We start from the raw sequence: 25,449 nt of genomic DNA, 5'->3' as shown, positions 1-25,449 counted from the left end.
CATATGAGCCCTAGGATACAGTCTGGTCTTGGAGTTTTCCATGCTGCAAATAGTTTGTTTCTTTTCTATATCCTCCCACTTTCTTTCTTTCTTTCTTTTTTTTTTTTTTTTTTTTTTTTGGTTTTTCAAGACAGGGTTTCTCTGTGGCTTTGGAGGCTGTCCTGGAACTCGCTCAGTAGACCAGGCTGGCCTCGAACTCACAGAGATCCACCTGCCTCTGCCTCCCAAGTGCTGGGATTAAAGGCATGTCCACCAACGCCCGGCCCCTCCCACTTTCTTAATGCGAAACAATTTTTTGGGCATTTTTGGTGTACACTTATTCCTTGTTCTAATATGGAGAATGGACAGAATTCTCTGAGCAGTGAGAATGTGACAGTGGATGAGACCGCTCTCAGCTCTATCCTTTATGACTAGAACTACAAGTAAATATAACTGAGGGCTGGTGTCTGCATGGAGAAAGATAAAGCCAGCAGGTGATTAGGGAACACCTTTGGAGAGGAAGTGTCCTGAAGAGCTTTTCCTATAGTGTCATTTCTCAGAGGCCTGAAACTGGGCAGCTGGTCCATGTGGATATCGGAGGACTGGCAGTCCACACCAGAAAAGGCTTCAAAGTCGGTGTCAGCAGTAACTGCAAGGTCAGAGGTCAGACTCAGCCTTCTCCAACTCTGTAGAGCCGTGGGTAGAGTGGTGTGTCTGGTCTTCCATGTCAGAGCGTCATTGGCTGTCATCCTGAGAGCACATCATAGCGGCATGTGTGGGCAGAGGCCAGCCAGGAGGGCAGCATCCTGATCAACAGCAGTAGGGATTATCGGCAGTGGTCAAGCTCTCTTTAGGTTTTTAGGAGGGAGCAGGAGGGATGTGCTGACCAGTTGAGCTTTGCGTTTGCGAGAGAACATTCAAGGATGGGTGCAAGGCTTTGGAATGGAGCGGAAAGGTCTGTATAAGGAGCAAATGGAGAAGGGTGCTGGGGGGAAGGCAGGATGAGCGGAAGGGCAGGAAATAAAGAATACAGGTTTGCAGAGTAGAGCGGCAGGGAGGGAGGATGGGGTGGAGTGTGGGCGGGCAGCAGGAGAGGGTGGGGATTGGTAGAAGGACAGACAGCAGGGTGGGGGGTCCTTATTGAGACAGAGAGTGAGGGTGGGCAGTGAGCATGGCGTGGGTTGTGGGATGGAAGGTGTGGGTAGAGGGGACTGGGCAGGAAATGAGGCCGAGGCTATGGAAGGAGAGAGCTGGTGTTGTTGGCAGGGCAGGGAGTGTGGTGTTGTTTTATGATGTATGAGACATCCCATCAAAATGTCCACTCTATAGGTGGGCCGTGGGTCTGGGATCCACAGAAAAGATTTAGGCTAGAGAAGGACTTTGGGGTCACCAGTGGCATTTCAGGTCATGGGGCCAGATTAGCTCACTCTGAAGAGCCTGGGTACAGAGGCGGTAAAGACGGAGTTTTGAGAATGGCAGTATTTATAGATCAGGAAGAGTCGCTGGCAAACTTCCTAAAGTGCCAGACAGTAAATACTGAAGGCTTTGCAGGCCGCATTGTGTTCCCTACAACTGTTTAACTTGACTCCCGTAGCACAAAATCAGCCGTGGCCCGCTCTAAATGAGTAAGCTAGGCTGCGTTAAAGCAGAACTCCACTGCAAATCCCCCTGACCCATGGGCCAGAATTCTCTGACCTTGGGTGTAAGACATCGAGGATTATCCTCAAGACAGCAGTGAGAGGAAGCAGCAGTGAGGACCTCGAGAAGGGGCGAGGACACTGCCTTCGGAAGCAGAGTCAGCTGCTCAGGGCCAGACATTGTCGTTGCTGAAAGAGCGGGACTGAGAGCCAAGGAGCAGCTCAGTGGAGGCTGGTGAGCACATCCAACGAGGGTACTTCGGGTGGAGTGGGTTCAGGGAAAACAAACCACTCTATGGTAGAGTGTCATCCTCAAGAGGTGCAAAGAGATGAAATGGTAACTGCGGGCCTGTGGAGGTCAAAGCCAGCAAGTCTGCTTCCACAATGGGAAGCATAACAGGCCCTTTGTAAGCAGATGAAAGTGACTTAGGGACCAGACCCTACAGTGGAGAAGGGCTGGGGAGGGCAGGCCTCTTTTTATACGCAATGGGATGGAAGGTAGGATAAGCTGTCTGGTGGGTGTGGTAGGTGAGTGTGTTGAGTGGGGACTCTTTTGATTGCTTTATTTTCTCAGATTTGCAGAAAGATGGGTGAAGGCTTCTCAGGAAGAGGTGAAGGCCTGGTTATGGTAGGCCTTGCAGACAGAGGGAGGCCCCCAATACAATGGGAGAGGGCTGTAGATAGGGATCAAGGGTTGTCTCGACTCTCTAAAGCAAAGTTAAATGATGTATGTGTGTGCATATGTATGTGTGTGCATGTATATGTGTGTGCATGCATGCATGTGTGCACACTATTACTTGAACTTTCCAATACAAAAGATGTCTTGTGAATTCTGAAGTTATGACAGAATTAGTAAGGCTGAGATGAGCCTGCCCAGGAACTCTTGTAGATTCCTGTAGGCTCAGAGCTGCCTACCAAGGTAGCTTTTGGATAAATGCATTTAAAGAAATAAAGTTACCTGCCTGGGGTTATCAGCCTCTCTCCTTAGAAATCATAGCTGGAGTCACTTGCCCGAGGAAGTGGGGTTCTGGGGAAGGAAAGTGACCGTGGTTTGCAAACTAGAACAACCTAAGATCAGGTACCCAGCAGAATGGCTGGTCCAGGACTTTGCAATGGCATTGCTAGACGGGGTGAGGAATATCTCTGGGAACCCGCCCAAGAAAGGGATGGCCATGTACAGAGCTAGGCACACACACGGCTCTACCTGGATCAGTTTTTCTGCATAAGGCATCTTCCTGGATTCTGAAGGGTGGCATTTGATGCTCATAATTGAGGTCACTGCATGAGTGACAGAGGTCATGAGTTGGAAGTTTATAATTGTCCAAGGTAGAAGACTCGTCCATTTCCCATCCAGATCCTACTCCAGGGGTACCTTTCTTATTGAAGCTAGGAATAGCACAGCTCAGATCCCAGTTTAACCCTTGGTAGCTCCACACGCCTGACTCACAGTCCATTTGGCTTTTCCCAAACCCAGTTAAAGATTTCCTTTAGGTTTGTTTAATTTTTATGTGTACGACTGTTTGGTCTGCGTGCATGTATGTGCACTATGTACATACAGTGACCTGGAAAGTCAGAAGAGCAACACTGTTTAACTTCTGAGCCATGTCTCCAGCCACCAAAACCAGTTTTTATCAGCTTTCAAGTGCCTGGTTTGGGGCTGAGAGTTTTGTTGTAGTGATTGGTGGAGTGTCAGATGTGACGTACTTAGCTTTAAATACTCAGGGTCTATGGCAAACTACTAAGGATGGGACAGGGAAGTAGACTGGGGTCATGGATTCCACATGTTTCTGCTGTGCAAAGCCTTGAGTGGTGAGTGAAGAAGGCCAAAATGCCTGTTTTTTCAATCCAAAGATCAGACACATTCTCCCAATGACTGATGGTCTGTGTGTGTGTGTGTGTGTGTGTGTGTGTGTGTGTTTGTGTGTGTGTGTTTGAAGAAGAAGTGCACCATAGGGGATCAGACCGGTACTGCCAAATAGCGTAGCACCTTTAAAATGAGAACCTGGAAGCCCTTCAGCTGCAAGAACCGCAATGCCGAGAGAAAGTAAAGGTGACCAGAATCGTTGCAATGCTTAGGGTAACAGGAACTTAGATTTCTCATAGCGGTCAAGTGATTTCTGGGAAAATCCTGTCCGTCTCCCCAGTTTGAGCTGCATCAAGCAAGTGATTGGCTGTGTGATGCAGAGTGATCTGTGAGGTTTGCGTAGGGATGCTCTACGCTGCTGTGGACCTCTTCCTCAGCATACATTGACGAGCAAGTGTGGGACTTAGGATTAGTGACATATCCTCAGCCCAGGCCTGTGTGGGGTGGTCAGTGCCAGAGCGGTGACTTTCGGATCTTCCCCCTTGAGATCCTTCTGCCCTTTGGACTGAGGAAACTACGGGGTGTTTCCTCAAGTCACTGAGGGGGAGGAAATGATGGCTGTATGGTGATGGACTCACTATCAAATTGTCACGAAGCTTCCTGGTATGATGTGTTGCTCCATTCTCCACGTAAAGAGAATACACAGTTCCTCACTCTGCCTCCTCCCGGAAAGGATCGATGTATCTGTGAGATGTGCTCCTTGCTGCCAGAACTGTGTTTTCAAAGGAGCTTGCGTTTCTGGGCTCCACAGACCTGATCCACAGGGTCTGACTTCACTGATATTTTCCCACGGAAGCTGTCAAAACTTCAGGATGCTTGCCATCACAGGAGGGGTTAGCCAAGGCTGTTTAAAAATCCTTCCCATGTTTACAGAAGACACTGCTGCGTAATGGCTATGGGGAGATGCGGAGTGGTTTGGGGGAGTCAGGAGATGCGGAAATCTTACAGGGTGGCATCAAAATCAAAGCATCCAAGCACAGAGGTTTTTTTTTCTCCCATGGGAAACTAGACAAAGCAGAGTTGAGAGGAACCCCCAAAAGTACCTAGGAAAATGTTTGACTTTGCAGTACTCAGCTCAGAGCTGCAGCAGCAGGCAGAGCCAGCTTGGGGGCTGGCCCTGAAGTGGCTGGAATCACAATGTCAAGTCACTCTAGTGGCAGCCATCCCTCTGTGGAGTAGGATGGGTTGCTTCACAGGTGGCATTGTGTGGTGGAGAGGGAGGGTAATTCAAGTCATGTACTATTTCCAGTAATAACTCCAATAGCAACAATGATGAAGATGCTAATTAATATGGACGCGGGATGAAATGTTGCAAGCTATAAAAGTCATTGAAGGTTAAGAAATACATTACCTGGTGTCTCAGAGCCGTGGCAGGGGCGGTTCTCTGGAAAGTGTGGGTACCTTTCAACTTACTTCCGGGTTTCTGCCCTAAGGAAATAATCAGAAAAGATGAGAAAGGATATATCTGTGACATTGCTCATTGCAGTCCTTCATGATGTCTTGGGAAACTGTTCAAGCTACCTGTCCTGGGTAGCCTTAACTGTGGACACGGCACAGCTTAGCGTCATCCTAGGGAAGCATCAGTTGGGGAATTGACCAGATCAGATTGGCCTGTGGGCAAGCCTGTGATCTTTGAAGACAAAGAGTGTCTTCATTGTTAAGTGACACAGGAGGACCCAGCTCGCTGCAGGTGTGCATCACGATCCTCTGGCAGGTGACCCTGGACTACATAAGTGAGCCACAAGCAGTGCGCGCCTATGCTTTCTCCTTCAGGGTCTGACCTCGCATTCCTGCCTTGAACACCCTCGATGATGGTGTGTGGATTTGTTAGCTGAAGAAACCCTTCCCTCCCCAAGTAGCTTTTGCTCAGAGTGTACCAGAATGAAACTAGAACACACTCTGGAAGAAGGCGACAGCCCATCATGTATATCGTGGCACATTCATACAATGGTTAGCCACCTTGCAAAATTCGTGGAAGGACTTTGATGACGTGAGCTCACGCTCATGAAGCTATGAGGGGAATGGCCTCTGAGTTGTCAAGAATGTTGCTGAGACACCAGTGTAACTGGAACTCTGTCTGGGTCCTGAGATTATGGAACACACACACACACACACACACACACACACACACACACACACACACACACACACACACATATTGCTTCTTTCTTGTAGTTTACAAATATTTTGTGGTGAACCCTTATTTATTGATTGCAACAAGAATGAGATGTAGTGGCCTTACGTTCTTGGCTTGTCTGTGGATCAGTCCTGGCATGGATTCCTTGCAAACCTGGCTTTGGGGCAGCATACCTCTTACTCCTCCCCGGCCCGTGTGGAAGAGATGATGTTTTGGGAATAGAAACTAACATGTGGGATGAGGAGAGAGAAGTAGAGGCAGCACTGAGTACAGTGGACAGCTGCTTCCCACTTTCTCTCTGCCTAGAAATCCATTACGTTCCAGAAGCCACAGACATGATAGTCCCAAAGCATTAGCGTGTTAGTCGCTACCCAAGCCACTTTAGATTGGGGACCACTGTTCCCTCTCCATCAGGTTGTCACTGGGAGCTAGGAAGAGGATTTGTAAAACAAAAAAGCAGCCCCGCCTACACAATGCTAATAGAACATGGGGGCTGGAGATGCAGGGTGATGTAGGAAAGCACTCAGGCAAAGACAATGGACTAGAGCCGGCGTCTCCCAGGAAACAAACAGTCCTCCCCAGCTCGGGTGGCACCACAGATGTGCTTCACCTAGCACACCTGTGCCTGTGTGGAGGTGGCACCGGAATGCCGTTTGTAAATTTCATACTAGGTTAAGTGTACCAATGGGCCAGGCTATACAACAGAGTCCTACACACCCAGTGTGTTTCTGAGGTTCTGCAGCCTCAGGCATGTGCTGCATGCTAGGCATCTCTCCTTGGATAAAACTCAGGCTGTGGGGTAGACTTTATTCCCATATATAAACTGAACAACTTAGTTCTGTTATATATGCATGCATATTATATACATATGTATATATAAAGCATATTTAAAATAGGGACTTTAAAAATATATTGGTTTTGCTGCTGGAAGTGGAGCACACTTACTTTAGTTCTGCAAAATATTGTAGGAATCCAGATATTTCCTCCTCGGTTCCAAGAGTTCTAAATTTAAATATTTTCCTTAAATTCATTCTTACAACATGAGCTGGGAAGCCATTTGGGCCCCTAACTATGGTTCCCATTCAAGGAAACCCACCTTTCCCATTGATACCAGCTGTCTGCAGGCTGAATGGAGGCTCTCCATGCAGAAGCTAAGCTGTCCTTCATCCACTGGTCTTTCATTCATTCACTTCGGGGCTTGAAAACACAGTGGCTGTTGTGTGTTTTGTCTTTGCAGTAGGTGCAGAATGAGGTCCCTGGGGGCCCTGGGCTGGACTGTGTTTAGAGAAGGTAAATTGTAGCTTTTGTAGAGGTGCGGCTTTCTTCAGGAAGGCGCTGGTGCTCTGGCTCTTCCTCTGCTTTGGAATGTGCCCAGATGTTTGGCTTCTTTTAGATCATTGACACGACCGTGGCCAAGTCTATAAATAGCTCTAACATCAGCTATAATGTTGGCACGATGCTGACTTTTATCTCACCACCCACTAGGAGAAAACACCCCCCATAGCCACACACGCACACACACACACACATATACACATGCACACACACACATGCACACACACATGCACACACGCACACACACACACACACACACATATACACATGCACACACACATGCACACACACATGCACACACACACACACCACACTTTTATAGTTAAATATCTAAACTATAAGCAAAAATCTTGAATGTACTCAACCCCATCTGTGTTTTTGTTTCTTTCTGTTTTAGGAATTAGGAACAAAGGCAGCTAAAGAGCTTTTAATGGTAACAATTAAAAAAAATCTTAAGAATCTACTATGTCCAGGCATAGTGCTAAATTTAATTAGTTCCTACCCTCAGAGCTCACATCTAGCAAGAGGGCAGAATGTCAGCCACCACTTGTGCTAGGCTATCTGAGGGTACTGTGCAAAGTCACCTTGTGGAAGTTCCTGGGGTTCTGTGGTTGTGGACAAGATATTTAATGGTGTCAGCAACAGAGTGTCACAAAACAGCTGTTTCAAAGCAGGAATCTGCCATCTTGTGGTTCTAAATGCTGGAAGCTCAAGACAAGGTGTTGGCAGGGCAATTCCTCCTGAAGGCTGCAAGGGCAGGACCTGGTGGCCTTTTCTGGATCTGTAGAGGGCCATTCTTCCCTGTGTATCTTTAAAGTAAACACACACACACACACACACACACACACACACACACACACACACACACGGAGGCACACAAACACTTGCTTTATTGTGTGCGTGTGCACACACATACACATCACAAGTGCACAGATGCCAGTAGAAGCCAGAAGAGGGCATCAGATCCCCTGAAGCCAGAGTTCTACTCAGTTGTGAACAGCCCAACATGGATGCTGGGAACAGAACTTGGAAGAGCAGCAAGGAAGCTGTCTTAACCTCAGAGCCATCCTTCCCCCTGCTGGCTTCCACATCTCTTTAGGTTATCTTCTCTAGGTGTTTTTGCATGTCCAAGTGTCCCCTATTTTTGATTGTAAGTCACCCTAAGATCTTCGTCATCTTGGCACCCTATCCTGGCTTTCCTCTGCCTAAGGACATGGTTGCAGAGCCGCAATTTGCTGCTTCCCAGAGAGACCCACTCTGACTCTGACATGACCTTTCCGTAATACTTACACGTCTGAGTTGAAATTTCCTCAAATGATCGCAGGTTGTCAGATGCGTTACACACCTCCCCTCTTTTTGGTAAGGAGTTGGTTTCTTTAATTCCCATCACTTTTGAGTTTTGGGTTCTGCCAACACGTTGCTCCTCACCATGGTTAACTACCTTTTCATCTAATGATTAGATGGGAACTGTGAGAAAAGGTCTCTGGGAAAAACTACACCCCCCCATAAGGCAGACTAACTGCTTAAGAAGTTCTGTAATGTGGAGGGGTTGGAATGTTGCAAGTCCAGAGCCTAATTATGATTTATGGTGACTGTCTGCAGCTCCTTTAACAGCCGTTCCTTGTCCCTAGCCAACATCTTGGTGACAAACAGGCAAAATGTTTTGGGATGTATTAACTGCACAGGCCCTAGCTTCTGCAGCCAGCAGGGTAAGCGTGTTGTTAGATAGCATCTGAGCCAGCAGAGGAGACTTCCCTGTTTTACTTTAACCTGCCAACTTGATATTTCCACAAGGGATGAAAAGTGTCTTAATTTAAGATTTTTTCCCCATTAGTATAAAAGCTTCATGAAACTCGGAATTTGGAGTAACCCAAGTCTGTTTTGGGCCATATTTAACTCCAGAATAAACTAGTTCCTATCCCCCTTTGATGTGAGAGTTTTTTTTTAATCAATAAAGTTTACCAGTTGCTGATCTTGGTCTGGTGGCTTCTACCTTCCAACCTTCCCTCCTGTAGAATGGCTTCCTTGTGGTCCATAGCCATGCACATCCAGCATGAACAATGGACACATGTGAAGCAAGTCTCCAGAGAGCACCTGTCCTGACCTGAGGGATGCCCAAGAGAGCGTCATGGTGGCCTCCTCTATGGCTTTGACTTGTTTCAGAACTGTGGGCGGAATTTATTATGCCTCCAGAAGAAAGGGCTTAGCTGCCCTTTGACTCACAGTCTGGGCCCAGCTGTCTATAAGACTTCCCTCCTTTACAAATGGCCTATGAGGCATGCAAGTAGGCACACGATATACACATATAAACACACACAAACACATAGATGAACATAGACTCATGCATACATACACATACAGACAAATTCATATACATACAGACAGGTACACACAGACACAGACATACACACAGACACATACACACACAAACACATGGACACATGCATGCATACATATTTACACACACAAACACATAGTATACACACATACATACAGACATGTTTACACACACATGTATACACACACACACACACACACACACACACACACACACACAGAGTTTCTTTCCTTTTGTGCTTCTGCCTTGGAAATCCCCTGTGTGATTGCTAGTTTTGTCACTGTCAGTGGAGGCTGCTAAAATCCAGTTTCTCCAGACATGCACTCCTCATTTATTTATTTCTTTACCCTTTTGGCAGCCAACACTGATGTCCTAGTTTCATTTTAGTCGCTGTGATGAAATACTGTGACAAAAAGCAACTTAGGGGAGAAAGGGTTTAGTGGTAGATTCCCGACCATACTCTGTTATTTCCGGGAAGCAAATATGGTGGGAATTTGAAGCAACTAGTCACACCCAGTCAAGAGTGGAGAGAAATGAATGTGTGCATCCGGTACGGGCAGCTGGCTTTCTCTGCTTTTACACACTTCAGGTTCCCCAACCAAGGAGTGGTGTGGCTCCATTTCAGTTTGTGTCTTCCCATATTAATTAAGGGAGTCAAAACAGTACCTTACAGATATGCCCACGGGCCAGCCTGATGTAGACCCACGCTGGGGATCACTCTCCAGGTTAGTCTAGAGCACCTTCCAGTTGCCCACCCATAAAATTATTTTCCTTACTACTCCAGAACGAGAATTTTGCTACTGTTAAGAAACATAATATAAATATCTGATATGCAGTATATCTGAAGTGTGTGACCCCTGTGAAAGCAGCATTCAGTCCCCGAATGGGTTGCTGCCCACAGGTTGAGAACCGCTGCTCTAGTTTGGATCAAGGTGACATTAGATGTAACCACTGCAAATGATATTCCAACTTGTGTTTGTTCTTTTCAGACAGATACTTGCTAATTGCTTCTTCTTTTAACACATTCTCCTTCCTGAACAAGCTTGCATGCTTCTCGGTCTCTCCCTATCCAGTGAAGCTGGCCAGGGGCAGGCTTAGACTCAGGGCTACACTGGAATTGAGCCAGAACTTTTATGTGGACTAGAAGTGACTGATTTGCTCAGGGACTCTGGGACATGAAGGGTCAATTGTATTTCCTCAGAAGAAACCCTAGTACCCCAGGGAGAAGCCCAGCTGAAAGCCATGGCCAAGAATGTAAAAATCCAGCTCTATCCATGGATATTCTTGTGTTTCTTTGGGTTCTATTGGGGGACAGGGCTGCAAGGGCCAGTTCCTAAGTGAAGCATGGACAAATGCTGCCCACAGAAGATAAGCTGACATATTTCATCTTCTTGGGGCTTCTTCCCACACGCTGACATTCTGGAGAAAACCACAAGCTATGGCTGGGATCTCTAGTCAGGAAAACAAGAACAAGGGTGTATGGGGAAACTTAGGACTCCACCATTATCTATGTGGTGTTCTAAAGACGCATACAGGTGTGGTAAGGAAAGAGTGGAATTGTGCGGTTAACTACACCCACTTTGGGCATGACTAGAGACAGGGCAGCGGAACTACACCACTAGCCAAGCCAACTTTTGGGCATGGCTAGGGGCGTGTACAGAGGAAGGAATAAAAGACTGAAGAGCAGAGCACTCGCTGTCTTTTGGCTTCCAGTTTGGTGGCAGAAAACTACTTGACTCATTTGGGTTGCTTGTTTTTCTCTTGTGAGTAATGTCTACAATAAACAGTTACCTATACCCTCAACAAGTGTGCTGTTTATCATTGCAGCATCACAAGGGGAAACAGGTTTCTTCTTCTTATAAACTTATAAACACTACCTTCCCTGGTTTATTTACCAAGAGGAGTCACACCTGGCCTTGCAGGCCACTAGGGCCCAAGAGCTGCTAGTGAAGGTCTTGGGTCACTGACAGGGAAAATCACTAAAAACTAGTTCCAGTATCCACATCACACATCTGTGTAACTACTGTCACCGATAAATTATGTTTTAGCTTGCTCTGCTCAGCTGCCTGGGAATGGTGCGAAGGAATCTATTCCAAAATTCAAGTGGCCTTTTGTAACTTTGGCCTGGGAGGAGAGTTAGGGGCAGCATGAGAAGGAGATGTGGTAAGTGGGCTGCCTCCTTGCGAGAGCCCCTAGCAGCCTTCCATGGGGAATCAGTGAAGACTAACACTGATTGCTCTCTCCTGCAGGGACACGCCAGTGTACATTTTCTCCATTTGTTAGAAAATAGAAACAATTGAAAATGCTTTCTCCAGGACTTACTGAATGCTTTCTTACTCATCATCTCTCCAGGAGAGCCTCTAATGGACCTCCACAGTGCCCAGGGGTGGCGCCTCAGCTGCTGGAAGAGATGTTGTGCTGGGTCCTCTTGTCCCTGTTCCCAAAAAAGCATCTGATGCTCAAACTGAGCAGAAGCCATAAGACAGCCCAACGTGCTCAATGGCCCCACACAGGCGGGCCACCAAGTGCTAGGCTAATGAGGGGGCAGAAGCAAATGACCTTTGAGCCTGGAGGGGGTCACCGGGGGCCAAGGCTGGAGATGGTGGGTAGAGGATGTTTGAATATGGAGGAAGGATTGAGTTGGGTCGTATTTGTGTTTAGGGTGTAAGAGCGAGGCAAAGGACATGGGTCCACACTTGATCCAAGGTCCCTCAGCATGCTTGATTGTGGGGGATAGCCAAGCCCTCATGGCTGGTAGTCTGTGAGGGTTGATGACGTTTTGATGAGCAGCCCCTGTTTATATTTATGTAGCCTAGAAGTGTCTGAACAAACCCTAAGACCTCTAGCTCACCACAGCATCTTCAGTGACTACAGGCAGCAGATCTCTTCCCAACCCTTCAGGCTGTAACTTAAGGTGACACATGCCCCCCACTTCTCTGTCACCCCCCCTGCCTGTACTCATCTCACTTTGTGCCTCACAGATTTGTCCTACTGTCCCCTATAGCTCTTCGATAGCCAAGACACACTGTTGCCATCCCCCCCCTCCCGGAATACCCTTCCTTAACTCTCCGCAGGCTCCTATGCTGTCAAGGCTTACTTCATATTGCACACTGAATACTCTGTGCAGCCTTTCAGGAAGTCATTCCTACCTCATCTGTCCCTGCTTCTATAAGATGCATCGTCAGCTGTGCACTCTAACTGTTCTTAGACTTTACTAATAGAAGATCATTAAGGTTACCTTCCCCTATGTCCCCAACATCATTTCTGCTGCTCTGGATAAGCAATGAACAATTCAAAGACATTTGGGGGAAAAACCCAGACTATAAAGAATAAAAATAACACATGAGTAAATTGCAGAAATACGCTAGATAATTGCTGTGACAAAGGAGAAAAGAGATCTGGAGAATGGTTTTGGGAATGTAGAGCTAAAGAGGCCATTTTAAATAGTGCTCTGATGATTAATTTTCATTGCCAACTTGATACAATCTAGAGTCACCTGGGGAGTGAATATCAATGGATGTTTGTGTACATTTGGTTGGCCTGTAGGCGTGTGTGTGTGTGTGTGTGTGTGTGTGTGTGTGTGTGTGTGTGGTTATCTTTGTTACATTAACTGAGGGGGAAGACCCTTCCTCTGTGGGTGTCACCTTTCTCTGGGAAGAGGATTCTAAATATATCAACAGCGGAACAAGCAAGGGCTGGAGAGATAGTCCAGTGGCAAAGCACACTGGCTGCTCTTCCAGAGGACCCAGGTTCAATTCCCTGTACCCACATGGTGGTTCACAACTGTCTGTAACTCCAGTTCTAGGTGGATCTGAAATGCCATCTTCTGGTCTCTGTGGGCATCAAGCATATGCCCATATGCATAAAGAAAATAATTATAAAAAGAAGAGAGAAAATGAGAGTCCTAGCAAGTATCCATTGATTTCTCTTTGCTTTTGACTGAGGACATACTGTAACTTCTCCCAAGCTCGTGTGGCAGTGACTTCCCTACTGTGAAACTGAGCTGAATTAAACCTACTTAGTAAGAGTATCTTATTACAGAACAGGAAAAGGTTGCCTCTTCGTTGGCACCCAAAGATGATGATATGCATGAACAATCTTGGGGTTGAAGTTTCTGGCTTCTGTACATAATGAGTTATGATTGTGACATGGCTAGAAGGAAAGGAATAGAGAAGGACAGCTATGGTTAGGGACTGGACAAGGGGAAGGATGGACTTACCAACTCAGAGGAGGGAAGAACGCTCCAGACATCTGTTTGATGAGGAGTCTGGACTGGAAACAGCTGGGAGCAGATTTGCTCTGTGGTTAAGCCTCCCACCTTCTTTGGACTTGGCAATTATTACCACAGAGGGATACATTGTGTTTCAACTGCTACATGGTTACCAAGCCTCACTGCTGGGGTGCCTGTCAACTGATTTCATCATGATTGTCTAGATATGGTTTCAGTGTTTAGCTGTTTCCCTAGCTGCAACATTTGCCTTTTTTTTGGACACCATCCAGGGCTTCAGCGACAGCTCACCAGTAGAGTAGAGCCTCTGTGTTGAAGATTTGATTGCAGCCAGGTTAATCTCATGAGTTACGGCAAGACTTGATATGGGCATGGCACATTCTGAGGGCAAAACCTTTTTTCAAATCTTTTCTCTCACAGTCATTATCGTACCTAATGAAGATGATTAATTGGTGTTAATTAGTATGCCAACAGAGTCTGAGCACTGTTAAAAACGGAATCTTCCTTTTGGGTCCTGGGAAGACCAGCATTAGGGTGAGGGATGCTTTGCCTGGCTTTTCACAGGATGCTAGACTTCAGAAGTCTTTGGTTGGAATGCTACTTTGTTGGGAGATTTAGTCAAAAGCATACTTAGGTTGAAACCAGGACAAACTTAGTTAAAGTATTCCTGTTGGATTTTTCCAGTGAGTGTCTGGGTTTACAATGAATTTTCCACTGTTTGTGGCACGAAATGTTCTTTAGTCCATGGGAGCTCAAGGAACATCTCTCACTGTCAGTTACTGTGTAGGGGATCCATAGTGCCTAATACTCCATTCCTGCCTTAGGAATGGCAAAAATAAGGTTCCTAAACAGTGATATGTAGTGTTGGTCCCATTCACTCAGCAGGACCTGCAAGATCTCTCCAGTGAAGAGTGTAGTTCAGCTTCATGGAATGAGAAAGCTGACTGCTTTGGGCAGTTGGAGCAGAGTAGGGGAGGTGAGTTCTTCCAGGTAGGACCAGGCCTCAGTGAACTTGCTAGGAGAGTTCCATCAATAAACCCTTGACATATTTTTCAAGCTATTAAACAAACTGAGGTACATCAAGATGGAGTCCTTGGGTGTCATGGAAGAGAAATGGGGGTGATGAGATGCCGTGGTCATAGAGGGTTGGAGATTGGTATGTTTCCTGGAAGAAAAAGCTGCTATCTGAGAAGATGCAGGTCAGATACTGAGTAATCCGTTTTGCTGGATCTCAGAATGGGGGCAATGGGTTGGGTTGAGAGTTCCAGATGATAATGAAAGTTCGACTCAGGCTCACTATTTTGGTGGCAGACTACCCCGCCTGAGCTCATTAGCATTCAAGGGTGTGTGGGCTTGAACAGTGCACTCTCACAGTCATTTGTCAAAGACAGGGCCTCTAGACTATAGTATTGATCTAAGAGCTAGGGCCTAGTGAGAAGTGAGGTGACTGAGGTATACACCTGGGGGAGATGTTGGCATGCCGGCTCTTGCTGCCTAGCTGCAGTACGGTGGGTGGATTCCTTCACCGTTTGTTCCCTCCACACTGTGCTGCCAAAGGCTCAAAGCAACAGGTCAGCTAATCATGAGCCAGTGTCACAGGCAAGGCTTCCAACTATAGATCTTCCTGCCTCAGTCTCTCAAGCAATGTTTATCTCATGCACTTTGGTATAGAGACAAACACAGAGAGTGAATTTCTAGCTGGCTAATGGAACTTATATAACCAGGAACAGTGAAGCTGAAGCAGCCAGCGGGACTTTTAGAGGTCACATTTCCTAACTTCTGATTAAATTGATGAGGGTAAGAGCTTTGGGGGCTCATTGTTGACTGACTTTGTCTGCCAGGATCCCCTGTACCTGGAGCTTTTAGTGGCAGCAAAGCAGGGACAGATTCCCTGGGCATAGGTTTTCCTTGTTGCTAAGCCACTTGTGTTGCCTCATAAGGTAGCCGGAACTGTAGACAGTGTCTCTAAGGAGGGGATGTCTCATCCTGCAAGGCAATGCTGGAGTTCCATGTAGCCAGAGAGCTGGCCCTTTTAAGGACCTTTGAACCATTCTGAGGTCTGTTATTCCCCAGAGCTAAGGTGAACACAGATGTTGTCTGTGAAGTATGGGGTCCCTGGTGTTGATTTAGAAACATCTACCCAGCAACAGAGGAAGGTCATAGCAACAGCTTTTAGTGACTCATTTGCATCATAGATAATGTTTTAAAATAGCTTTATTTCAGAGAGTCATTAAATCCTGATAACTGGGCATTTTCGTAGACAGAAAAATAAATAAGGAGTGACATTAACATTATCTTTCCTGCACACATGTGCTGGTGTATCCAAAGAAGGCTGATTTGGGGCATGGATTGCCAGTCAGGCAACAAGAGGTTTTTTCAGATGGGCCACAGGCCACCCATTTCCAAAAGCCACAGCTGCCTGCTTTGTTCCTCTGAAGGGTTATGAATCTAAATCTCTTTGTCACCTTGCATGGAACAATTTTTTTAACCTCATGGGGCTTCAGAGACTGAGGATCATTGGTACTGACAAGCCTTGATTATTTAAAATCCTGGAGGCCAGGATTTCTGTTGCGACAGTCCGCACAGTTCGGCAGGCTGATTGCACTGGTGGATTGCTCTGCACTAAGGACTGTATGCAGTATCAAGCCTCCCATCCATCCTAAAACAGCCACCTACAACTAAAAACAAGTGACGTTCTCTCATCCTCTTCCCACCTCCCCTCAACCAGAAGTAGGAAGCTGCTCTCTTCTGACTCAAATTGAGCTCTCTGACAATTGACTTATATTTAAAGCACCCTGAATCTCACAGACCTCACAGACCCTGAATGTCACCTGTGGGGCACATGGAAGGAAGGACGCTTGGGGACTGCTGCCTTGCCCCTGCTATTTCTGACCCATTGTGCTGCCATGTTCTCTCCCAAGCCAGCTCTCACAGTTGGCCTAGGCAAAGGGGAGGCTGCCTGCCTTCCCAGGGGTGAAGATTCCGAAGCACAAAAGCAGAAGCTACTATGTTATTTACTCTTCTTTTCCAGGGTGGGAGCCCTGGGGACTGGGAGGCAAGGGTGGAGGTGGGGGAGCACTGTTGCCTAGTAACAGGCGAATCCTGCTGTGGTATGGCTTGGGTCTGAAGGAAGGATGCTCCCACTGGCACCTGGAGGGTTTCTACCCCAGCTGGTAAGCTTTGGTGGTGCTCTGTGGGGTTCTCATTTCAGATGCCTCCCTGTGGGATACTTTTCCAGCATTGCATAGCAGCTTCCTTGCTGAGTATGTGTGCATACACACACACTCTTGTGACCATGCAGAGACACACCCATGACAGGAGTCAGACACATAGAAGCAGCTTTGCCATCAGTGTGATTTCTGGTGTCTCAGAAAGTGTAATTTCTGGTGTCTCAGAAGGAACTTCCTTTCAGGAAGTTTTATGTAGAAGCTTCTCCCCAGGGGCCAGCTGCTTGTAGCAACGAGGACTCTTGAATTTGCTAAAGTTGTCTTCGATGTCAAATAGTCTATTCTGCTTTTGAAAGCATGCCACATAATTCTCCAACTGAATGTCACACTTTTGAGACAAATTTCTTTTGCATTTAGCTTTAATTTGAGCTACAAGACCAATAAACTTGGGAAGGGCAACTCAGGAGTCCTTGTTGTCATTTTAGACTCATCAGGATGTAGTTTATCAAGTCCATTTCTGAGAACACAAGAGCATCCATTTTGTGGAAGAGGAAAGAGCATGAGAGGCCAGAACCTTGGGATAAACAGCACAGACTTGAACTGCAGACAAGGAGTGCTGAATGGAAAACCACTGGTGCTGAGTGTCAGCACAGTCTCTATGTGGCCTCTGTTTGGTTCCCTGCTCCTTGTGGTCTCCATTAGATGAATTCATATGTGATGAAGAACATAGTTATTATAGTATAGCATGGGGAGGGGGGTGACATTCAAAGGAGCTGTTGCTGAAGAAAACAGTAAGAATGGACAATGGCCAGAGAGACCATTGTGTGTGCGTATGCATATGCATGTGTATATTTGTGTATGCATGCATGTGTTTGGATACACATGTGTATGTGTGTGTGTGAGACAGAGAGGGGGGGAGAGAGGGAGAGAGAGAGGGAGAGAGTGTGGGAGAGAGGGGGGAGGGAAGGAAAGAGAGAGAGAGAAAAAAGGACAGAGGTCAGAATCAGGTGTCTTCCTCAATTATATTCCACTTTGTTTTTGACATAACATTTTCAACTGAACCTCAGGTTTACTGCTTCTGCTGCGATGCTTGACTAGTAAACTCTGGGAACCCTCAGTCTCTGTCCCCTACCCTGCCCCATTGCAGATGCATGCTGCCGTGCCCACTGTTTTATGTGGGGGTCGAGCATTCGAACTTAGGTCCCTATGCTTGTGAGACTTTACTGAATTTAAGCATTTCCCCAGGCTGTGAATGTGCCTTTTTAAAAAATGTACTTTTGCTTTAGATTCTTTTTAAAAGTAATATTCGTTATTACTGCATGCATATGTATATGATGTGTGTAGGGGGAACTTGTGTAGGTCCCAGAGCACAGCTTTGGGGCATCACTTCTTTCTACCTTTCCATGGGTTCTGAGGGTTTGAACCCTCGCCTTCGGGCTTGCATCCTCACGGTCTGGCAACAAGCACCTTCACTGACTGAGCCATCTCTTTGTTTCATTTTTCTTTCTTTCTTAGCACCCATGATGTCTACATGTTTAAGGAAAAAAATAAATGCAGTGATGTTCTTTGGCTCTAGAAATCCATTCTCTGTCTGGATGAACAAATGGTATACAGGAAAAGAATTTCATATAGACCTTCCACAGTACAAGAAATAACAAGTGGGATAAATAAGTAATTTCCAGGGGCAAGCCTGCCTTCCTAGAATTAACAATACTTCTTGATTTTTATATGGTGTGTGGAGAGGCATGGGGAAAAGGCCCTCTCCAGGTTCTTAGACTCAGCTGTGAATCTGATTGACAGGTACAGATCAAGGGAAAGAAAGCCATGCTAATCAAATGCAGGTACGCAGGCGTCTCACAAAGAAGGACATGCGACTGAAGTTGGTAGAAACGTCCAGAGCTACAAAAAGGCTTCTGAGAGTGGCAGTCACATAAATTATAGGAGCCCAAGAGGAAGAAACAAAAACAGAGACGTCTGTCTGGTTTCTCAGGTAATAAGATTATCTAGAGCAACCTCTTTCCCAATCCAGACAAGTTACTAATGTAGATTTACTTTAGACATACACAGTGCTTTTCAGAGATTCTCTGCTGTCTGATATTTCCCAGTGAAAGCAGCTCAAAATATACCCAAGAAGTGTCTTTGGGGGTATAGAATATTTGATTTCCTGTAGTAATTTTAGAGTGGTGTACCCACAGCCATAAATGGAGGAACGGTGGAATATTCTTTACTGTGTGGATATATGTTGCTGTGATTAGTTTAGTAAAGAAGCTGACTAGCCAATAGCTGGACAGGATAAGGCTAGACATGAGAGTCAAACTGAAAATGCTGGAAAGAAAAAGGGTGGAGTCAGAGGAATCACAAGCAGACACAGAGAAAAGCAAGATTGGCATGCCACACTGAGAAAGGATACCAAGCTATGTGGCAAAGCATTGGTAAGTAATATAGGTTAATTTGAATGGAAGAGTTAGCTAGTAACAAGCCTGAGCTATGGGCTGAGCATTTATAGTTAATCTTAAACCTCTGTATAGATGGTTACTTGGGAGCAATTTGTGGGACAGAAACTTCCGCCTACAAAGAATTGTAGAGATGCTCAAGGATTGAAAGATCAGGGAATAAACTCCAGGAGAAAGAACTGATGGGTTGCTCTGGGGGCAGAGCAGGTGGCCAGGGCTCTCCCATGCTAGTCAGGTGCTTTCATGCCAATCTTCCAAAGGAGAACAAGTAATAGTTGGCTTTTGGCAATCTCCTACATATCAGGCATTGTAAGTATCATCAGAAGAATTTCATACACGTAGTCTCATTGTTGACAACATAAATCTATTTTTGTCCTGGGCATGAAGGCCAGGAAAGTAAAATTGTTCGCCCTAGTGTGGCTTTGCAGTTATCTCATTTTATACATTTCTTATTGTATAGAGCAAAATTGAGACAGTAACTAAGGAGTTTAGTCAAATTCAGCAGCAGTAAGTGGCATGCAGAGTTTTAGGTCCAGATCTGTCTGCCTGCAAATTGTAGTATTATGTTGCCTTTTCACAGGTGAAATAAAACAGACAAAATACCCTCTCAATTCCCTTAGATTGAGGAAGAACAGACCTGGGTCATTTGTAAAGATCTTATTGAGGAACTCTTTTTTTTTAAAGCTTATGACTTTTTGAAATTTAAATTAGAAACAAGCTTGTTTTACATGTCAATCCCAGTTCCCTGTCCTCCTCCACTCTGTGCTACACTAACCCCCTATCCCATCCCCTATCTGCTCCTCAGGGAGGATGAGGCCTTCCATGGGGGATCCTCAGAGTCTGCCATATCATTTGGAGTAGGGCCCAGGTCCTCCTTCGTGTATCTGGGCTGAGAGAGCATCCCTCTATGAGGAATGGGCTCTTATTGGGAACTTTTGGGTGCTCTATCACCACAGTACACAGTGCACATAGTTGCAGCCACTGAATTGATTATAGTGTTTCCTAAGCATACCTGCTCAATGGGAGGATGAAAACTGGGATGACTCTTCTTGGAATCTTGTCCCTAGAGCTTGCTGCTTCACTGTAGAAGGGGAAGACAGAAGTTGGTGAAAGGAAACAGCACCAGATAGAGGAGACCATAAAAGAAAATCCCCAAGACATAGCATCTTTAAAACACTAAATATATATAACAAAGAAAGTGAATTGAAAGTTGCAAGAGAAAAAAATGCAAGTTACATATAAAGAAAAACTCATCAGAATAACAACTGGTTTCTCAATGGAAACTTTGGAAGCCATAAGAGCCTGGAGCAATGCATTCCCCATCCTAAAAGATGTGATAGTCAACATAGAATAATATACCAAGCAGAACTATCTTCCATAATTGAAAGATAAAGAAACATTTTTCTGCAACATAAACAGCCTAAAAATCATATCCAATAATCTAAACCTAAAAAACAAATACAAGGAGCATGACTTTGGACTGAAAAGAGTAGTGAGCAAAGAAGAGAGTCTCTAGGAATAAAGAAGAGCAATCATTATTAAAATACAAAATACTACTAAGAATGCAAACAACAATACAAGAAGTCAGTAACACAATGACCACCTTTGACACAATTTCAATAATAACCTTAGCTATCAATAGCCTCAATTCTCCAAAACACTCAGGATGACTGAATGGATTAAGAAATAAAATCCATTTATCTGTTGTCTATAAGAAGCATATCTTAGTTTTAAAGATAGGTACTGTCTTAGAGTAAAAGGGTGGACGAAAGTGCCCCAATCAGTTGGGACCAGGAAGCAGGGAGGCGTTGCTACCCTAATATCTGAGAAAATATTCAACTGTGACTAACCAGAAGAGATAAAAATGATACCTAATTCTAATTAAGGGAACAGTTAACCAAGAAGGCAATCCTATCTTAAACATGTGTACACCAAACTTTAGGAAGCCCAATTACATGAAAGAGTCTACTACTGGAATTAAAGACCCATATTAACATCAACTCACTAACAGTAGGTGACTTCAGTACCCCACTTTCTTCAATAGACAGGTCACCTGAACAAAAACTAAATAAAGAAACATCAAGATTAATTGACAGTGCATTGAATGGACATAGAATAAATCTACAGAATATACAAACACTGAAGAGTGCACATCCTAGCCAGGATCACAGGGAAGTCTTTCAAAAGTAGACCATATCATGGGACACACAACAAATCTTTACAAATTTAAAAAGATTGCAGTCACTCATTGTATCCTGTCTGACAAGAATACAATAAAACTTAATGTTGGCAGCAAAACATCTCTGGTAAATACACAAACCTATGGAGATGAAACAACTTATTAGTAAATGATGGATGGGTCAAAGGAAATGTCAAGAAAGAATAAAAAAATTCTTGGAACTAAATCAAAACGAGAACACAAAACAAAAAAAAACCTTTGGAACACATTGAAGGCAGTCATTTGAGGGAGATTTATAGCTTCAAGTGTATACACTGAACAGTCAAAAAAGAGAACAACTAAACGGCTTAATAATGCAACTCAAAATTCTTGAAAAATAAGAACAAACCAAATCCAAACCCTGCTGATGGCAAGAAATAACAAAAACAAGAGCAGAAATCAGTGATGCATAAACAAAGAAAATAACACACACACACACACACACACACACACACACACACACACACACCACTGGCCCTAGGAAGTTGTTCTTTGAGAAGATAAACAAGAATAGCAGATCCTTGGCCCAACTAACAAAAAGAGAGAGAGATAAGAAGTGAACGGGGAACATTACAACAGACACCAAAGAAAGAACATTATAGGGGAATATTTTTAAAGCCTGTACTCCATTATAATGAAAAACCTACAAGAAATGGATGAATTTCTAGATTCAGCCAAACCACTAGGAAGAGATTAACAACCTAAACATATCCTGTATAATAAAGGTATAGAAAAAGTCTTCCTGAATATTACTCTATTTGTTCAAGAATTAAAGTCAACAATTAGCAAGTGGGACTTCATAAAACTGAAAAGTTTCTGCATAGTGAAAGAAAAATCAACCAGGTGAAGATGAAGTCCACAGAATTGGTAGTAATCTTTGCCAGCTATAGACCTAACCCCTTAATTGACCACAGCTACATGGTCTGCATGTTCCAGTATGTCTCTACCCATTGTAAGTTCAAAGGTACAGTCAAGGCTGGGAGTGGGAAGCTTGTCATTAATGGGAAGGCTGTCACCATCTTTCAGGAGCGAGATCCTACCAACTTCAAATGGGGTGATGTTGGCGCCAAGTATGTTGTGAATTTTATTGGCATCTTCACCACCATGGAGAAGGCTGGGGCCAAGAGGGCCATCATCTCTGCCCTTCTGCTGATGCCCCCATGTTTGTGATGGGTGTGAATTATGAGAAAGACAACTCCCTCAAGATTGTCAGCAATGCTTCCTGAACCACCAACTGCTTAGCCCCCCTGGCCAAGGTCATCCATGACAACACTGGCATTGTGGAAGGACTCATGATCACAGTCCATGCCATCACTGCCACCCAGAAGACTATGGATGGCCCCTCCGGGAAACTGTGGCATGATGGTGATGGGGCTTCCTAGAACATCATCGCTGCATCCACTGGTGCTGCCAAGGCTGTGGGCAAGGTCATCCCAGACCTGAATGGGAAACTCACTGGCATGGCCTTCCACATTTGATGCTGGGGCTGGTGTTGCTCTCAATGACAACCTTGTAAAACTCATTTCCTGGTATGACAATGAATTTGGCTACAGCAACAGGGTCGTAGACCTCATGGCCTACATGGTCTCCAAGGAGTAAGAAGCCCACCCTGGACCATCCACCCCCAGCAAGGACTCGAGCAAGAGAGAGGCCTGGCTGCTGATCATTCCCTGTCCAACAACCCCACAGTGATCATAGTCCTCATAGTTTCCATCCCAGACCCCCAGAATAAAATAAGGAGGGGCTTAGGGAGCTTTACTCTCTTGAATACTATCAATAAGTTCACTGCACCTCCCCAAAAACCTCAAAAAACCCCAAAGAGCCTAAATTACGATGATCAACCAACAAAAGGAAAAGTGGGCCCAGGACCTGAAGAGAGAGAGAGAGTTGTCAAATGAAGAAAATAAATGACTAAGAAATATATTAAAAATGTTCATTGTTCCTAGATATTAGGGAAATGCAAATCAGAGCAATTTTGAGATTTCATCTTACCCCAGTCAGAATGGCAAAGATGAATATAACAACCTACAGCAAATATTAAGGGAGTAAGGGGATGCAACTCTCATTCACTGTTGGTAGGACAGCAAATTAGTTTAGTCACTATGGAAATCAGTGTGGAGAATTCTCAAAAAACTAAAAATGAATCTACCATATGACCCAGCTATATCACTCCTTGGCGTATGCCCAAGAGCTTGACATCTTATTCCATAGCTACCTGCCCAGCCATCTTCATTGCTGCTCTATTCACAATAGTAAGGAAATGGGAACAGGCTAAATGTTCTTCAGTGGATAAAGAAAATGTGGTACATATAGACTATGGAATACTATTCAAGGTGTGAAGCAAAATGAAGTCATGGACTTTTCAGGTAAATGGACAGAACTAGAAAAGATCGTGCAGAGTGATATGACCCAGACCCAGAAAGACAAATGTTATATGTTCTTTCTCAGAGGATCCTAGCTCCAAATCGTTAGATGTGAGTATACATCCTGGAGTAACTGAAGAATCCAGGAAAGTAAAAGGGACAATTTCTAGGACAGGGGAGCAAAGGAGCAGGGGTAGCAGGCTACCAGTGATCTGGTCGTAGAATGGGGAGATGGAGGATCTTTGATTGGGGAGATATATACAAAGGAAGGGGAAAATAATAGTAAGGATGTCTGAAAAAGTCATCAAGAACCATACTATTAACTGTCTAAAAATTAAACTATGCACACATTTCTCTGTGTAAATATACATATATAGTTTAAATGAACTTTTATAATATGGCCTAATGAGCTCTTCCCTATGGCCAAAAACCTCCTAAGGAAATCTCCAGTATCAAACACAGGAATCCTTCTGAGTTGCTGTCCAGGGTTGCCCACGAGCCTCCCCAAACACACCCCCAGTGCTATAGTCCTTGGTTTCTCTCCAGAGGTGGAGGTTAAGTCCTTATAGCTGAAGACACTGTACTTCACACATGGGGCCCAAAGTCCCCTGAGCAGGAACTGACCTGCATGCCTCTTCCTGAGGACTAGCTTTGATGTTACCAGAAGGCACCATTCAAGTTTCCAAAGGAGGGAAGCAACTGACTGTCTTATACCTATGTTGACCAGCATGACACAATAACTCCATCATGCAACAGTAGCAAACGTATCTTCGTGGTAACCAACAGCTCTCTAATTGAACTTATGACTCATTCATCAAGATGGAAACTACACCTGATGTTGGAAGCCTAGCTAACCACTCAGTGAATAGTCATGGATCCCGAAGAAGAACCTACAGCCATCACCTTACTAGACCATCACAATGCCTACCTACAATCTAAACATTTGTCTTCATATTCACAGATCAATGTAGTCTTCAACCCTCATAAAGGAAACTTGTCTTTGCAACAGACAGAGGCAATTACAGAAAACCACAGCCAATCAAAGTGCAGAGTTGTGGAGCCCAGTCCCAGTGGACACATCTACAAAGCATTCTTGTACCTATGGCTCAGAAATCACTGTAGAAGAGGGAGCAGGAAGACTATAAGAGCCAGGAGACCAGGGAGTTTGCCGTGAGACCTTTTCTCCTAGTGATGTCAGAAGTGACAACCATAGAGTCTCACCAACATGACTGCCTAACATGAGCTGAACTGGGACAAGACCAATGGACGTGTTAAAGCGAATGGGGTGAAAGCCCAGGGGGCCCCAACCCTATCCGAAGTTCTACAGGCAACAAAAGAGTGCTGAACGTGGGAGAAACAGTTCTCACTGGAAGGATGAGCCCACCAATCCAACACCGAACTTTCAGCCCTGGAAGCATGCATTATAACAAGGGATGAACAAGTAACATTATACACACTGAGCAGGTTATAGTTAGCAATATATATCTATACACATATACATATGTGAATGTGCCAAGAATTAATTTTAAAAGGTGCCAGAAAAGAACACAGAGAGATATATGGGAGGATTTAGAGAGAGGAAAGGAAAGAGAAAACTTGTGCAAATATATTATCATCTAAAAATTAAAATAAAAATTTAAAAAAGGGGGTAAGGAGGAAAAGTTTCACGATGGCATACCCTTGGGACATGAGGACTGCCCCTTCCTGCTGCTTTGAGGTGATACCTGGTC

General features: G+C 45.0%; 1 protein-coding gene and 1 pseudogene across 2 annotated transcripts in view; both read left to right on the top strand.

Annotated features, from left to right (window-relative positions):
• Zmat4 (zinc finger matrin-type 4) overlaps window positions 1–25,449 on the top strand; it is a 389,120-nt gene that overhangs the window by 11,503 nt on the left and 352,168 nt on the right. The window lies entirely within an intron of this gene.
• On the top strand, window positions 22,206–22,834 carry LOC101837215 (annotated as a pseudogene).

This window comes from Mesocricetus auratus, unplaced genomic scaffold (genome assembly GCF_017639785.1).
Source record: "Mesocricetus auratus isolate SY011 unplaced genomic scaffold, BCM_Maur_2.0 Super-Scaffold_100026, whole genome shotgun sequence".
NCBI lineage: Eukaryota > Metazoa > Chordata > Mammalia > Rodentia > Cricetidae > Mesocricetus > Mesocricetus auratus.
This window is presented reverse-complemented; position numbering and strand designations above follow the sequence as displayed.